Here is an 18288-nt window from a genome sequence, read left to right as displayed (position 1 = left end):
GCCCCCCCCCCCTTACGTTATGTTGAAGTCAAATTCACCTGCGTTTTATATACAACGCTGGAATGGCACCATGTATAACTCTGGAAACACCGCCCCCCTCCAAGTTATGCCAACTTTATGACTACACTTTATAGAAACACCGCCCCCCTCCAAGTTATGCCAACTTTATACAAAACCATAACTCTGACTGGGCGCCACGTGGCGCATAACCCCTGGATGTGGAGCTTTACGACTACACGTGGTCTAAGTTGTGTTTTTTTATTAATGCATTGTCGGTTCTAAAAAAGTAACATCATATATAATAAACCACCATTATCTTTGAATTAATACATATAATTTACTAATTTCGAAAAAGAAAATATACTACTATATTTCAAATTCTTGCAACTCAAATTATATCAACCTTTTTCAGTTTATAAAAAAATCAAGTGTAATTATTGAGAAATCTTTTAAATTAATTAAAATTGTGATTGGTGCAATTGTGAGTTGAGTACAATATGTTTATGAAATAAACAATACATGTAATCACGTTGTTGTGATAATGATATGATTAGTTTAAAACTAGTTGGTGATATGCTTCGTATCACCTTCGAATATTCTACAATTATGAAATGATATCGTTTTCATTCCACTATTACTCAACATTCAATTTTCAATAATTATAATTATTGTTTCTTTAACAATCATATAATTATCTGATTTATTCATTAACACGAGCTATTAAAAGTGATTTTCATCGTAACTTGTTGGTTCCTTGACTTGCTCGAAATGATTTAAGTATTCAACAAGAACCCATTTATCCAAAGATTGGTAGAAGAGTCAAGTCATAATCTAATTTATGGGTGTCCCATAGAGATAAAATCTCCGTGTAGTATGGGAAGAGTGGCATAAATTTAATATATATATATATATATACTAGACGGGTGCCCGCGCGATGCAGCGGGTGTTTGAACCTGTTAATCACGTACAAATATAAGTGTTTATGGTTCGGTTAAAACCTTGAAATCGTTTAAATCGGTCATTGGTTTGACTTCTTTTTTTCTTTTTCTTTTTTACTTTCGGTTTATTGGTCGGTTTCAAAATTTTCAAAACATGGTGAACGGTTGGTTCGCGGTTTATATCGGCAACCGGCCATATGAAACCAGAAAAGACTATAAATTAACCTAACTACAATATGATTCATTTTGTAATATGTGTTGTTATTATTTTACGTCATAGATCTTCCATTAATATTTACCATTTATGTGGCTAAAATTATCATATTTTATTTATGATCATCTCAAATATCATATTATGTTGGTTTTTAGTTAAAATTGATGGTACATTTAAATTATTAATAATTTTGAACTAAATTTATTATTAAAGTTTAAACTGTGAAACCAAACTGGAACCACGCCGTTAGTAACGATTCGGTTTCAACTTTCAGTGGTTGAGTTTGGTTTTGGACAGCAAAAAATCAGTATTAACGGTTGGGCTCACAAGTTTAACTTAAAAACAATCAAAACCGACACTGAACACCCCTACGTAACATATTAATTTATTTAAAATGAAAAAAGTTACAACAATATCATATCCAAATTAAAGAGAATAAAATCCTCGTTTTTATGGTGTAATTTGTTTATAAAATATTAACGTATGAAAAGGCTTTAGTCGTTTAAAAAACATGGGTGAGAAGTTAGTTTACAAATTCAAATAAAAACATAATATGGTTAAAGATGAGGGACCAACCTTGTAAGTTGAATGGATTGTGTTTAAAAACATGTTTACCCTTACTAACACATGTACCTCATGCTTTAAGTGTTGTAAATTACTTAAAAATAAGTGTCTTAATTTGCCCTTGTTTGATGTATTATATATATATATATATATATTTTCCTTCAAGATGTTATTGTACGTCTTGATATAATCCAGTAGACTCTAGTTGCTAGAATGTTATAATCATAATAATAACCATATACTTCCGTCATTGAAAAATCATCAGTAAACTTTAGTAAGAATCCTAGAAATTAGACTTAGTTGGAGACTTAAATTCGAGAAGTTTGACATGTATAAGTTGAGTACTAGACGGGTGCCCGCGTGATGCAACGGTGTTTGAACCTATTAATCACGTAACAAATATAAGTGTTTATGATTCGGTTAAAACCTTGAAATCGTTTAAACCGGTCATTGTTTTAACTTCTTTTTTCTTTTTCTTTTTTTACTTTCGGTTTGTTGGTCGGTTTCAAAACTTTCAAAACGTAATGAACGGTTGGTTCGCGGTTTATACTGGCAACCAGCCATATGAAACCAGACCAGACTGTAAATGTTGAATGCATTTTAATGTTTTTATTATTAATTATTAGATATGTTTTGTAATATATATTAGATATAGTTAAAATTTAATTGAACATAATCTTTTTATTACAAATACTTGGCTATACAACTTCAAATTAACATAATTGCAGTATGATTCATTTTGTGATATTTGTTATTATTATTTCACGTCCTAGATCTTCCATTAATATTTACCATTTATGTGGCTAAAATTATCATTTTTTATTTATGATCCTCTCAAGTATCATATTATGTTGTGTTTAGTTAAAATTGATGGTACATTTAAATTAATAATTATTTTAAATTAAATTTATTATTAAAGTTTAAAATGTGAAACCAAACTGGAACCAGGCTATTAGTAACGATTCGGTTTCAACTTTTGTTAGTAACAATGGTTTAGTTTGGTTTTGGACGACAAAAAAATCAGTATTAACAGTTGGACTCACAAGTTTAACTTAAAAACAATCAAAACTGACACTGAACACCCCTATGTAACATATTAATTTATTTAAAATGAAAAAAATTATAACAATATCATATCCAAATTAAAGATAATAAATTGGTCGTTTTTATGGTGTAATATTTTTATAAAAATATTAACGTTTGAAAATGCTATACTCATTTAAAAATCACGGGTGGGAAGTTAGTTTACAACTTAAATTGAAAACATAATATGGTTAAAGATGAGGGACCAAACTTGTAAGTTGAATGGATTGTGTTTAAAAGACAAGTTTACCCTTACTAATACATGTACCCAATGCTTTAAGTGTTGTAAATTACTTAAAAATAGGTGTTTTAATTTACCCTTATTTGATGTATTATATATAGTATAGATAGTATAATTGTATAAGGTTGCATTACATATATAAATTTACTAACACTGAAACACATCCTTGTTTTTTTTTTTTCATTTCCTTTCCTTATATACATTTAGTTTGAAATCGTGTTATTTGAGAATTATATATTATATAATTTATATTGTTATCTTGTTATTACTTGTATGAACATAAACATATCATCAAAGTTTTAAGAAAAGAAGAGCGAAATCACCTAGACATGAGCTTTCTTGAGTTAATTACAAGCTAAGCTTCCAACTCAACTTGGACACAATGAACGGATATAGTTCGACTTGTATTGTTACATGCGCGATGCCAAATTAATTTCCGTTTCATTTAAACTCGTTCATTGAGCAACTTAACCCCACATAAAACAAGATAATGCATTTATAAAAGACAAAAAAACAAACACTAGAATCAAACAATGTGTTCAACTAGCCTACCGCTAAGATTAATGTCCAAAATCAAACAATGTCATAATTATAAACTCATAGTTACCATATAACGAATCAAAAGATTTACAAAAATAGATATTTAAAACGTTATAAAATCCAAAAACAAATGAATAATATTTATAAATAAAATAAAATATAGATGATACATAAAACAAAGTACCACCAACACAACAAAAAGGTAAACGAGAAAAACTAATTTTCCACTAAAATGACATGTTTTGATTGGTACGCTGCCAGGTTGTTTAGCCCAGCAAACCAAGTTAATGGATCTTCAAGTTCAAGGTCCAATCGCCCAATAACCAATTCATTTTGTCACTACTACTTTGATATTGCTATTGTGTACCTACGAAAATTTGGAGTAACAATATATCTCTACATAACTACATTTTAAGCTTACATGCACTTTTTTTTATTTATATATTTCTTCTAATATGGTATGCCAATTATGCATGTTATATAGATAGAGTTGACAATTTCTCATATAGGAGAGAGTTTTGTTAAGCTTGGTTTGAAATGGATTAAAAAACATGATCCACCCCCCAGTTACATGTTGGGTATTAGTTTGTAAGGGACAAGTCAAACAAATGTCTACAAACAAAAAAAATCCTCAATATGTCCGTAATGAACACGCTAGGTGTCTATGTCCCTAACTTATTCTCTGTCACCCTACCTTTTTTTTTAACCAATAAGTATTATATGACGACTTTATTGAAGAAAAAAAAATATTTTACCAAAAAAATATACCACACTATATTTGACCATTTTAGATATACCATATTTAATCAAGGTGCTGTTCAAATATATATTTAATTAAATAAAGTTAACAAGGTATCATATTTTATACTATATATATGGTCGTATTTCTTATTGAAAATAGATTCGTATTCGTAAAAGTGTCTCTTTCTTATATTATAAAAAGTCGTCCCCTCCTATATAAAGACGTCTTATTTATAAAAGGTCATCCCTTTTATATAAATCCGTCATATATTAAAAAAATAGTTGTCTCATCTTTTATAAAAGTCGTCCTATATAATAAAATGGTGTCGCCTTCTTTATAAAGTCGTTCTATATTATATAAAGTCGGCTATCTTTTATATCATCCATATTTTAAAAAAAGTCGTTTAACAAGAAATAGGATAAGGCATGACGGTATGGACATTCTTGCAAAATTTTGTGGTCTTACACATTTTTTGGCTGACTTGAAAAAAATTGACATTTTTTTGGATTTTTCTTAGTTTTTACTACCAATCGGTTTCTCAAGTATACACTTATGATTGGGTGTAATCGTTTATGATCTTATGCGGTTAAAAGTATACTTTAGGCCCCATTACCCAAAATTTTGATATTAACTTTAATAAATTCTATGTTTCTAACTCCAAGTCTCCAACACTAATTAATATATGTTTTAAAATAGAATTGTACGTTAATGTATTTAAGTTTGATAGGGGTAAATGGGTTGGGTAATTAGGCGGATATAATCTAATATCATGCCCCTCTAAAGCCCACTTAATGATTCGGGTGTTAGGATTCCGCATTGTGCTGTTTTTTTCCAGTTGTCATCCTACATACGAAGGCATACAAACATGTTCTAAACCCTAAACTGATTCGGATTAGAGTTGAACTAATTCTTAAAGCATTCTCAAGCAGCATGTCCTTCATATTATTGTAAGTGTGTTCTATATATTATATAGAGTAATTGTAAGTGGTTGCGAGTGAAGGAGGTATATAAACTTTTGTTGAATAAATTTGTGGAAACATTGTTTACCTCCTATAAATTTTTAATGTTTATTGAAAGTGGCTATAAGTGGATAATAGATAAATGATAATGTAAAAGATAAAAGTATAAAAAATGTAGTGTTTTTAGTATAATTATAAAGATGAAGATAGAGATGCTGCTGGAAATTGCTTTTAGCTGTAGCAGTCAAAACCGTTTTTGTAAAACCATTTTTTATTGTGAAAACCCAAACCAGTGGAACATGTTAAATTTGGTTTGGAGCAGTTAAAACTGTTTTTGTAAAACCATTTTTTATTGTGAAAACCCAAATCAGTGGAACATGTTAAATTTGGTTTGGGAACCGGTTTGTAACTTCTATATGAATCATTCATGGGGTGTTTTACAAAATTGTCTAAAATATATCTATCTCTATATATAATAAATGAAAACAGATTCTGACATGTGTCACCCCACATTCATTTGGGACACGTGTCTTCACCAGGTTAAATTTGATTTTGCGTTCAAAAAATAGATGGTCACGTCGCCCCATTAGATGAACCGGGTTTTTTCATCTTTTCCACCTCTGTTCTTCCAAACCCTAAACTCATTTCTCTCTTCTCATTCTCTCATTCTCCATCGCGGTTTCTCCCTTTCTCTCTTCTCCGCGGTTTTTTCTCTCTTTTCCACGATCCGCAAATTATTATATTGCAGATCTTCTAAATCACATATCTCTTCCTTTGTTGTGACACATCAACTACTTGAGTTCCGGCTGTCTTCATTAATTTCAAATTTTTGCCGACAAATCATCTCCGCCTCCGGCAAGCCTCACTTTGCAAGGTGACCTTTAATATGTTTATATATTAATTATATCCCTAATTTTCTCTAAATATATTGTTTGTATGTTCTAATTCTGAAATTCACTTGTACACCATGTATACATTTTCAATTATTTAGGGCAAATTGAAGGTTAGTTCATCTAAAGCCTCTGGCATTCGGCTTTGTTGAAGGTGAGTGCAATTAATTTTTTTGATGTTAGGTTGTATTTGTGTTTTTTAACTTTTCATTAATATGCATTTGTGTTATGTATTCAGAATCATATTCTTAGTATGCTCATTTATATCAACATTGAAGATGAAGATGAAAATGAATAGGTACTGTTGGACTGTTCATATATTATATTTAATTTTTTAATTCTCAATTTTCTACATTTCTAAATTCTATTTACTTTTCAAATTTGTTTTTAATATTTTGCAAGTACACATCAACTTAGCTGGCATCCGAATTGAGATATGGCTTCAAACAGTAATAATGTTCTTCATTGATTAAGGTATGTGTTATTGATTTTTATAATATTATTGTAACATCCCGAATTTTCTAAGTATAATATTTGATATATTATTTCCGTTAGGGGAATTAAATTGAGTAAGTAGATTAATAATAATAACATAATAAAGATAGAAGATGATAGGCTAATTAAATAAAATTAATTATGGACTAAAAAGGAAAGATGAGTCTAAGGCCTATGTGCTTAAGGGAGTATAAATACCTACTTAAACCCTAATCATTTTCATTTCCATCAATTCTACACCTTAACCTACACCATAAAAAACAAACACAAACGCCCTCTTTTATCTCGGACCAAGATCCGGAGGAAAAGACCCGAGCTGGTGGGTGTTAGAGCATCTTGACAAACAAGACATTCACAAAGACTAGATCGTGTTCGTGAAACCGATTCGTCTAAGGTATGTTTATAACGAAAAACTTGTTCGGCTCGTTTAGTATTCCTAGATCTATATATGAATGGTAAAAACGAATCAAACGCAATGATTCTCGTTGAAATTCATTAACATCTGATAGGGTAATTTATCAAATAAAGAACCGGTTTCATTTATCAAACAAACGCACCATTTAAACGCGATGTTTGGACGACTAGGGTTTATATGTGCTAGGTATACGAGTAGAATGACACCAAATTCGTGTTATTTCATCGAGATTTGAAGGTTAATTGAAAATCTGGTGTCTATTGACTATTATTGTTTATATCGATTTTGACTTTAACAACTGAAGTCAAAGATTGGATAATATTTGATATCTATTCGTTATGATAAGCGAATGGCTGATCATTCGTTAAGCAGTCATAGCGAATGAGATACATTCGTATGTTCCATTCGTCCTATAGAAGTCACGAATGACCTTATTCATTCATTATCCATTCATTCGCCATGAGGAGACAGCGAATGGAACCATTCCTTATAGATACATTCGTGTGCTCCTGTAACGAATGAGCCTTTCATTCGTCTCAAATAAAGCACGAACGGCCTTAGTCATTCATTATGCACTTATTCGTTTCGTTAAAACTCAGATCAAGCAATTCGTTATAACGAATGGGATCATTCGTTATAACGAATGGGATAGCGAATGGTGCTTAACCTGAATAAATTATTACTTAAATATTTAATGAGAATTAGTTTTTGATGAAATTTTAGTAAAGGAACTTTAATGGAAATAAAAATTTTCAAGCTGACCTGGCAGCCTGACCATATCCAGGGGCTCTGCCCCTTGGGCCCTGTTAGGGGTTGCCCCCCCTAGACCCTGCTGCAAGGGGCACTGCGCTCGGACCCCGTTCGTTGAGGAGTTACCCCTTTCCAAAAGTTTGAATAATGTTTATAGTTTAAAGTGTTCACTCTTTCCAAAAAGTTTGAATAATGTTTAAAAAAATTAATACATTCTGTATGTTCCTCTTTTAATGTATGGTTATGTTTCAACTTCAAAAAATTATAGAAAAATAATATTGACCTTATCTAAATATGTCTAGCAACTTGTTATTTCAAATTGTTTCACATTTGATTATACATTTATGTAACTAACAAAGATCAAATTTTTGTATTTTGTTTCATATATTTTGTTTTATGTGATGATTAATTTCTATTAAACTAAATTTTCATGTTATTATAATAACTTACATTATTCAAAAGTTGGGTCCATATGTCATGTTATAAATATTTTAAATTAATGAGTATTATAAGAAAATGATATAAGCGTATTGTTTTTGTAGAAAAAACATTACTCTAATTATTCAAAAATTTTAAAAGATTCAAATTTTAAAGAATCAAATTTCAAACATTAAATTGATAATATTATAATATTTATACCAATAAATATTTAAAATTTCAACATGTCACTATTTCCATAAAATGTTTAATAGTTTTTCAAATTCCAATCAAGATTGAGACTAATCAAATTCTCATATGATGTATGGTGGCAAGGTATAATCAAATTTTCATTTCCGTTTAAAAGTATATATTTGTTGTTTTTAATTTATAATCAAAAATTTACATTTACATATGACATATTTAATAAATAGAAACTTCATTTTTGACAAAAAGTAAATGTTTACATTTTCAAGTGTTAACTCTTTTCAAAAAGTTCGAATAGTGTTTAAAAAGCTTAATACATTCTGTTTGTTTCCTCTTTTGATGTATGGTTATTTTCAACTTCAGAAAGTTGTCGAAAAATAATATTGACCTTACCTAAATATGTTTAGCTGTCACACCCCCATATTAGGCATGGGCGTGTGACTCGCAGTTGATACCGTTTTTGTACATTGATCAGAGTTGCGGATTAAATGCGAAAAATTGTTTTTAGTGTTGCTTCAAGTGGAATCGCATCACTTTTGCTATAAGAAGGAAGGACTGCACACTCTAGGTTTCACATTCCAATTAATTTGGTCGAGTATTCATTTTGTTACGTAAAGCCATATAGCGATCTTGCATGTTTATTAAAAGAAAGCTCACTAATTATTTGGGATGAAACACCGATGGTACATGTCGCACCCCGAAAACCTTAACTTAAACAACGGAAGACTTAACTTAAGTCGTTCAGGTTATGACGATTGCCGATAGCCAACAACAATAGATCAATTAATAAAAGCTTTGTCTTTTATATATTACATTATCAGAGTTTCATACACGTGCCATTGCACGGTTTACTAAAATCTTATCATTATTCAAACACAACACGCCCTCCTTTCCATGCCTCCTCGATCCTTCACTTACCTGAAAATCATATTAAAATATCGATCAACACAATGTGTTGGCGAGTTTCCCTTTATAACAAAATTGTCCACATATATATATATGAATAGAAAACAACATCCATATAATGATCTTGTGTCATTATATCCGATATCATTCGTGTGTAATCGTCACTACACCCCGAATTATATCCATGTATAATGTCTTACCACCATTATAACACCAAACTATGTGTAATGATCTATCGTCATTACATCACAAAACAATAGACATTTTATTTCTTAACAAATCGTGCTATTGTAGACGAGAAAAGAATACAACATTATGTATGACTATCATAGTTGATAACCTGACACATACCAGACTCAAAATAAGCCCACTTATAACCCAACGTGATGGAAGGGGGAGCGTCACCCCGATAGATCTACCCATATTTTTGTGCCCCTCTCTAGGGTTAACCGTTATTTAGCCAACTAGACTCATCCCGGGTTTGACACGGTTTGTAAAATAATATGCCTTTACAAAATCAATGGGTTCCATATGAAATGAAGAATATGTTTTCCCCCAAAACACAATTAAATAACGATTTAAAACAATTCCAATTAAAAAAAGAGGGGGTTCGATAGAGAAACTCACGGTTTGTAGCTTTTCGTTACAAAATCTTGTGTCCTATATTAGTACACGTTTAGTTAATAAAAACTTGGTTTTAGTTTTTATAATGATCCATTTTAGTTAATTAATTTTAGTCTAGTGTCCACATAAGCACATAAGCATATAAGCACATAAGCGAGTACACATAGTTTGGTTTTCCGTTAACTATTATTTAATTAACTAAATTAATTAATAAACGATTAATATATATAACTATAATAAAATATTTTAAGTTCCAGTTGCTGGAAAGTTTTAAGAGAATATTAATCTTTTAATTTTTCATAAGTCATGTCGGTTTCGTCGGTCTTATGTTTAAAATGAAGCGTTTCGGTTTTACTTTTAAAATGTAACTTATAATTCATGTAAAATACTTGTTTCATATATATTAATCAAGGTTTACAAGTTAACTTGTGAAAATATATTATTTTCATTTTTTTTACTATTTTCTTAAAATAGCAAATTTTTAACGTTTTCGTGTCAGTTTTCACGACACGAATCGTTTAAGACTAAGTTTTATTATATTGTTATTTACTCATGTATTAACTTATGTATACATGAGTATTTTACCACTTTAGGGGCTGCTCTAAAACTGTCCCTAATAGTCGTGTCGGTTTCGTTTAAAAAGCCGATTTTTCGACCGTTAATGTTACCGACAAGTCAAATAAATTGAACAAGTATATGCTAATCATCTTATGAACTAATAACACCTATATTGACACATAATTCACCATAAATTGTAGTTTTGACCGTATAAGTCCATAAGACACGTTTAATTGAGGTTTAAGTTCCTAGGTTATATTCTAGGTTTTATTAACAATGTTACTAATTAAGCTTGTTATTTTTATATGTGCAAATATTATTAAATACTTTAAAGTCCAGATCCAGATCTTTAACCTATTTTATAAGTTCATATCAAGCCATAATCTTACTTTTCAATCAAAAGTTCTTATTCCATTTTGGAAGGATCTAAGTTCAAGATTTAAGTATGTTTCTTTTCAATAAAGTTAAGTATGAACTTTTTGAAGATTCTATTATTTGTACTTAATAACTTTTACATTATTCCCATCTTTATCAGTCTTTAATCAATCATTAATATCACAAGATCATGGACTATTATAAATTTTATAAGTGTTATTCTAACAAAATTTCTTATTATAGTAACTTTTAATATTTGATAATTCTAATTGATTTAATTCTTCCACTTTGATTAAGTACAATTCCAATTTTAGTTCATTCAATTAGTTTGATAGGGTTTCATGCATCCTATGTGTTCTATTTCCATTTTGTTCTCTCAATTCACCATTCAACAAAGTTTCTATATCTAGTAAGTTGTTGTCTATTTTAACCAATGTGTTAACTATTCCAAGTTTCTAATCATACACCCTATACTAGTTTAAGGTTGTTATTAATCACCTATTGATTACATTCATTATAATTATTCACATCAAAATCCAAATTTCAACTTTTCTTAAATTAAAGTTTCCCTATTTACTAACTTAACAATCTTCAAGTTCCAACTATTAATTCTCGTATGCAACCCATCTTACTTCAATTAAGTTATTCCTTATAACTTTTTGATTCAATAAGTCATCCAAAACCTCTTAATTAATCCAAAACCAAAAATCCCCAAATTTATAGTAAATTATGAACATATCATTGTTTTCTTTATCTCTAACAACAATTTTCCATTAATTAAGTCCATACTAACAAGTTATTAATCAATAACCAGTCTATCTTTCATTCTAACAGCAAACCCTAACATCAAATTATTTCAAGTTCATCAAATATTCAAGAGATTACTAACACCTAATATCAAATCTAACAATCAATGTAGGATCTTTAGGATGTATGTATGCATGTGTAAATGAGCTTAATCCTCCTTCTTACACATACATACATACATACTCACATTATCCATATATTCATCTTTCAAGCTTTCAAATAATCCCAAGAACATCAATCTTATACATCCATATCTAATAATCAATCAATCATAACATACTTACTTGTTCTTTAAGGGTTTTGAAAGATGAAAATGGTTTAAGAGTGGTGTGAGAGCGGTGTGCCTTCTTCATAATAGCTTAATCTTCTATTGTTCTTGATTTGGATCTTCATACTCTTGATTATGTGTGTGTGTGTGTGTGTGTGTGTTTAATATTGATTTGAATTTGGTTGTTTGTGTTGGGAGGGGGGGTTAGGCCGTAGCTTTTTAAGGGAGATGTAGAGTATTGAGTTGGCTATAGGGTGATTGGGTGGATAACTTGTTTGCTTTACAACTAACCTAGCTTCTAGAAGAACTAATCATTAGTGTAGGGACTTGGAAGGAGGTCATTGGTGAAAAAGGGAGGTGGGGTGTGAGGTGTTAAGGGGGGCCCGCTAGGGGAGGGGGGTATATGAGGGGTTTTTGTTTAATAACTAGCTATTTTTGATTAATCGTTTAACGTATTGCATGATTTAAATATCCAAACGGATCCCGTTTTCAATAACTTTTGTCAGACTTTGAACAAAATCAATTTCCTGAAAATATGGACCATAAAAACCATTTTCTTGGAAATAGTTTTTGTGGGGTCCTTTCCGGGTCCTGTACTGGCTCGTGCTAACTTATTTTCCAGTTTTCATGATTCGAGCTTTTCTAAATTATGTTTTTACATTGTCTCACATGTTTTTGTATATATTTTAAAATTTTGAGATCATTTTATTATCCTAATGATTTATTTAATTTCTGGCTCGCTGCCCGAGGTTTTTGCACGTTTTTCTCGTTTGTGCCGAAATTTGGACTTTTTGTTGACTTTACAAGATATAGAACCTTCATAAAGAGAGATTTTATTAATAAGATGATATTAGGATGGTAAACATGATTACATTAGCAAAAATTTTAGCCAGATGTTACAGTACGTAAGGGTCTGAAGCTTTGGATAGATCATTAAAAGATATTTTAACACCTGCATCAGGAGCTTCTTCAGATTTACCATTTGGTGGAAATGTGATTGTTTTTGTAGGAAACTTTAGACAAATATTACCCGTGGTCCCAGGTGGAAGTAGACAACAAATTGTAAACTCATGTTTAAGTTTTTCTTACATTTGGAGAAATTGCAAAGTCCTTAAGTTGACAAAAAATCTGAGGTTGACTACCTCAAACGATTCAAGTGAAATTCAGCAAAAACAAATGTTTGCACAATGGATTTTGGATATGGGCGAAGGTAATGTTGGTGGTACCAATGATGGTGAAACACAAATAGACAAATAGAAGTACCAGAAGATTTTCTTATCAAACATTCATGTGATCCGATTTATGAGTTTATAGAGTTTGTGTATCCATCCGTTTTACAAAATTTCAAAGAAAAATATTATTTCATAAAAGAGCAATACTTGCTCTAAAAATGATATTGTTCAAGAAATTAATGATCGTTTGCTTTCAATATTCCCTGGAGAATAAAGGCAATATCTAAGTTATGATAGTGTATGTCCAGCCGACATGATTAATGAGAATTTGAATGAAAGTTTTTGCTCTCTCCCGACATTTTTAATGGAATTAAAGCATTAGGTTTTCCAAACCACAAGTTAGTGTTAAAGGTAGGAGTTTCTGTTATGCTTCTAAGAAATATCGATCAAAAAAGTGGATTGTGTAACGAAACTTGGTTAAAGGTGGTGTCATTGGGAAATCGAATTATACAAGTGGAGATTATATCTGGTAGTAACATTGGAGATAGGCATTATATTCCAAGAATTACTTTGATACATAGCGACAATAAACTTCAGATTAAGCTACAAAGAAGACAATATCCGCTTGCTTTATGTTTTGCAATGACCATAAACAAAAGCCAAGGGCAATCACTATCAAGAGTTGGATTATATTTGAAAACCCCCGTTTTTACAAATGGTCAATTGTATGTCGCCTTATCAGAGTTACAAGACGAGACGGGCTTAAAGTTCTAATTCTCGATACCGATGGTAATACTTCAAATGAAACATCAAATGTTGTATACAAAGAAGTATTTCGAAGTTTGTAAGTACTTTTCAAAGGTTTAACAGTATTCATGTTTCTTAAACTTTTATTGTAAACTATTTTGCATGTCATAATGTTTAAATATAATCCACAATCATAATGCTTTAAGTCATGCCATACAATATAAAGGCGTTTATCATCATAATACCAAATTACACATATCCTAAATTATATAAAGTCATTACATCATCTTAAAATTAGTTCAAATATTGTTTCAAAATATTTCAAACACCATACCACATAAGTCAAAGTAACGATCACCAAACATAAAACACAATAAGAAAAGTTGTCCTAATTCTTCATCACATTGCTTAAAATTACCTTACCTTCCCTTTTGTTATAAAAAAACACATTTGTCACCCACATTCAAGTCAAAATTGGTTAACATACCTTTGTAGTCGTGGATATGGTATCTCGGTTTGTTGTGTGGAGTTTCTACATGAATCTCAGTATGAAAGTCCACACCATCATTGTTTCTGATAATGACATTCCTTGCTCTATTCATCTTAGCTTTTCTTGCAAACCGATTTGGTAAACGATGCAAAATAAAAAATCAAAATATTATCTTTTATTAATCATATATTTGGAAATAAAAATTAAAACTTTTAACAATAAATTGTCCGCTAAAAATTTGAGCATTACCAAATGATCACCAATTGTTTTATGGAACTTTAGACCATGATCATCAACCATATTAACCGCACCATCATTTTCATCATCAGCATTGTTCCCATCAAAAGGTTGTTGTTCCACATCAACATTATCTTTAGACTCATGATTCATTCCCGTATAAATCAATTCATAATCAACATTATTCTCATCAACATTATCACTAGGTTCATTTCAGTAGATTCAAGATCAACATCTATAATTTCTCGAACATGTTCAGGATATTTAAACGGTGTCAACCTATATTCCATACCATCTGACCTGAAAGCTGTCAACTTGAAAACATCTTTCCCATCATAATCAAATACCAGATAGTGTCCCCTTTCCAGTTTTAATGCTTCAACAATTTTTAGCCAACCCCTCCTAAAATAAAACTTTTGTCCATTATGAAGAATCTTGACTGTAGAATCATTCATGTCATTAGCACGTATGGTAAAGACTCTAATAGATACATTTTTGATGTCTTCAAAACATTGAACAAACAAAGTTGGCACCACCTTTATATTAACAAGCATGAAAAACAGTTTAAAAATATTACACACCCTAACAATTACTTTAAACTCACAATTACAATATATACCGTATAATTAATGTCAAGATGGTAAAGGAAGCTGTAGAACGAATTGTCGTCAGCGGTAACACGATTTTGATTGAAATGTTGAATTGTGAAACATGAATTTTCTTCATACTTAAACACCAGGAAATCGCCATATGCTAACTTCAAATCTGAAGCAAGGTTTTTCCGTCCTGTAGTTATCCTATAAGCATTCATCACATATTTGGTTGAAACTATCCATTTGCCTCCGCTTTTACTTCTAATGGTAGTAGAATGAAGTGGATACTTGTATATTTAAAATAATTTACCGTACGTTAATGGTAGCTTTTGAAATAAATAAAAATTCAAAATCCTTTTTCATTAATATACTTATTGTAAGGCCCCGTTACCGGTGCCTCACTCTAGACATTAGATTTACTCATAAACACAGTTCTAAATATCAGAGTTAATTAAAACTTTCGCGGAATATAATAACTTCAACCATAATATGTTACATAACTTTCAAATCTTGTTTTATTAAATATTCATAGTCATTAAAAATAAAACATAGTCTTTAAAACATCATAACATTTCCTTAAGATGCCAGTATCTTCAGTTCCATGCCATGTGTCCTCATCAAGCGAGCCGCCTCATCCTACTCACCTGCGTGCATACACAAAGTCAGCTACGCTGAGTGACTTCTAGTTAATCATATAACATTCAATACATCCATACACATTCTTATATATGCACCCGAAGGTACATATACATACATAGTTCCTTACCTTTCATCATACATTCATACAATCATACTTTCATTCTTTCCTTATATACATACATATATACATATACTTCGTCCTATAACCTTCGCAGATATTATTAGGGTCTGTTCCCTACATTCGCGGATATTATTAGGGTTCGTTCCCTACATTTGCGAATATTATTAGGGTCTGTTCCCTACATTCGAGAATATTATTAGGGTCCGTTCCTCACACTCGCGGATTTTATTAGGGTCCGTTCCCTACATTCGCGGATATTATTAGGGCCTGTTCCCTACATTCGCGGATATTATTAGGGTATGTTCCCTACATTCACGGATATTATTAGGGTCCGTTCCCTTTCTAACCATACCTTCCATACGTACATACATCATTTATATATATATAGCTATATATGTCAATCATATCTTTAGTCTATCCATTGACGGTACATGCAATATCTGAAGATCGTTCATGCATCGTCAATCATTCATTCATACATAAATCATATAAGGCATACACTTACCACTTAAGGTAAGTGTATTAACTAATCACATCGAGTATGCACACAACCCCGAAAACATAACAAGGAATGGTGCTAAAAACTCACCTGAATGCGGTTACGTTCACCATTAATGGGTATCCCTTTCTTTAGCTGTGCGCGATTAACTGTATAACAATTACACATATCAATCAACTATCACTACCCATATCGTGTTTCTAGTCTAATTATAACCCTCATCGAACAAGGGTCCGGAGGCAGCGCCCCTGGCAGTGGGGTTCTAGGGGCGTGTAACATTCGTTACTTTTCAAATCCGAAACCCGGCCCGTTTATTTTAATTTTTTTTCTTGCTTTTGCCTCATTTATTATTCGAACGCTTGTTACTAAATTCCCGCCCTCGTTTAAGGATATCTATTTCGTTTATTTATTTATTAATAATAACTATGATCAATATACTATAATAGCCCCCCTAACTAACTTATTACTACTTTTGGATCCACACCTATAGAGCAAGGACCAAATTGTAAAACTTACCAAACCTCTTTCCCTCCTTCTCCCTTCTGCGTCGAACCACCACCGTCACCCTTTCTTTCCTAAGTTGCAGCCCCTAATTCTCGAATTAATTGACGAAAATGATGTAACCAATCAATTCCTAACCAAAAACCGCGTCCACCGACACCCTAAACATGGTAAATTGTTACGAATTGACAGCTAATCGCAACCTAATCAAGCCACGGCCAAATCCTCTCAAAATCCTTATATATACTCGTTTAAAATTCAACTAAACTCGTACCCACACTCCTCTCAGCATCGCGAATCCAAACCATATATCAATTGAAAGTTTTTGAGCCGTCTGCACCCCATTATTGATCAAGTTTCAGCCGAGAACCCTAGGTGGTCGTTCTCATTCAATTCGTTATCTACTCTGGTAATTATTTCATGTTTATGTGTCGTTTTTAATCAACAAACAATAACCCTAAATCAGTTGTAAACAACAATGATCAATTAAATTGAATTCGGATTCTAGGGTTTATTATTAAAATTTGGGGAAGAACAAGAAAAGTCAGAAGTGCTTATTAATTAACAAGATCACCATCTCATCAACATCTGTGCTGGCTCAGTTAGTCAACACTGTTTGCTCAAAACATGTGAACCGGCTTGGGGGCGGGTTCGAGCCCTCCTAGGCCCGGTTTTTGTTATTTTAATTATTTATGTTTTTATTATTTTCTCTTAATCTTTTTTTTATTAATAATACAACTCTAAATAAACGCTATCTTGATAAACGTAAACCCTGACTTCATGTTTTCTTGTATTTTTGAGCTTATGTTCGTAATTGGTATATACGTATATATATACATATAATCTATTTTATTTGTTTAAAGGTCTAAATAATAATAATAACAATAACAATAATAATATTAATAGTACTAGTTTAAACCATAAAATACCCCGGCATTCTTTTAAACCGATTTGTAACCGTTAGGTCAGGTCGTACTATTTTATACCCTCTAGTTCATATTATTTACATATTTCAATAATTAATCTAATGATATTTTAAATAACAATTGTACGTAAGACCCAATCGAACATCAAAGTCACTATAAGTTTTGTTAATACTTTGTTATTATAAATTGATATTATCTTTAAACAACTAGGAACTCTCGTTGACGTATCCCGAGGAGCTTGAGCGTTGCCATCTTAATTTTTTTATCGCCATCTCATATTTGTTAATCCTCTCGTTAAGGTGAGTTTGCATACCCCTTTTTCCATCTTTTATATTTCGGGGGTAGCCTAATTCGTTATCTGGACATAGCC

This window comes from Bidens hawaiensis, unplaced genomic scaffold, assembly GCF_021521415.1.
Source record: "Bidens hawaiensis isolate Kalapana, Puna unplaced genomic scaffold, B.hawaiensis_p1.1 tig00003115_1, whole genome shotgun sequence".
NCBI lineage: Eukaryota > Viridiplantae > Streptophyta > Magnoliopsida > Asterales > Asteraceae > Bidens > Bidens hawaiensis.
Note: the sequence above shows the minus strand (reverse complement) of the source record.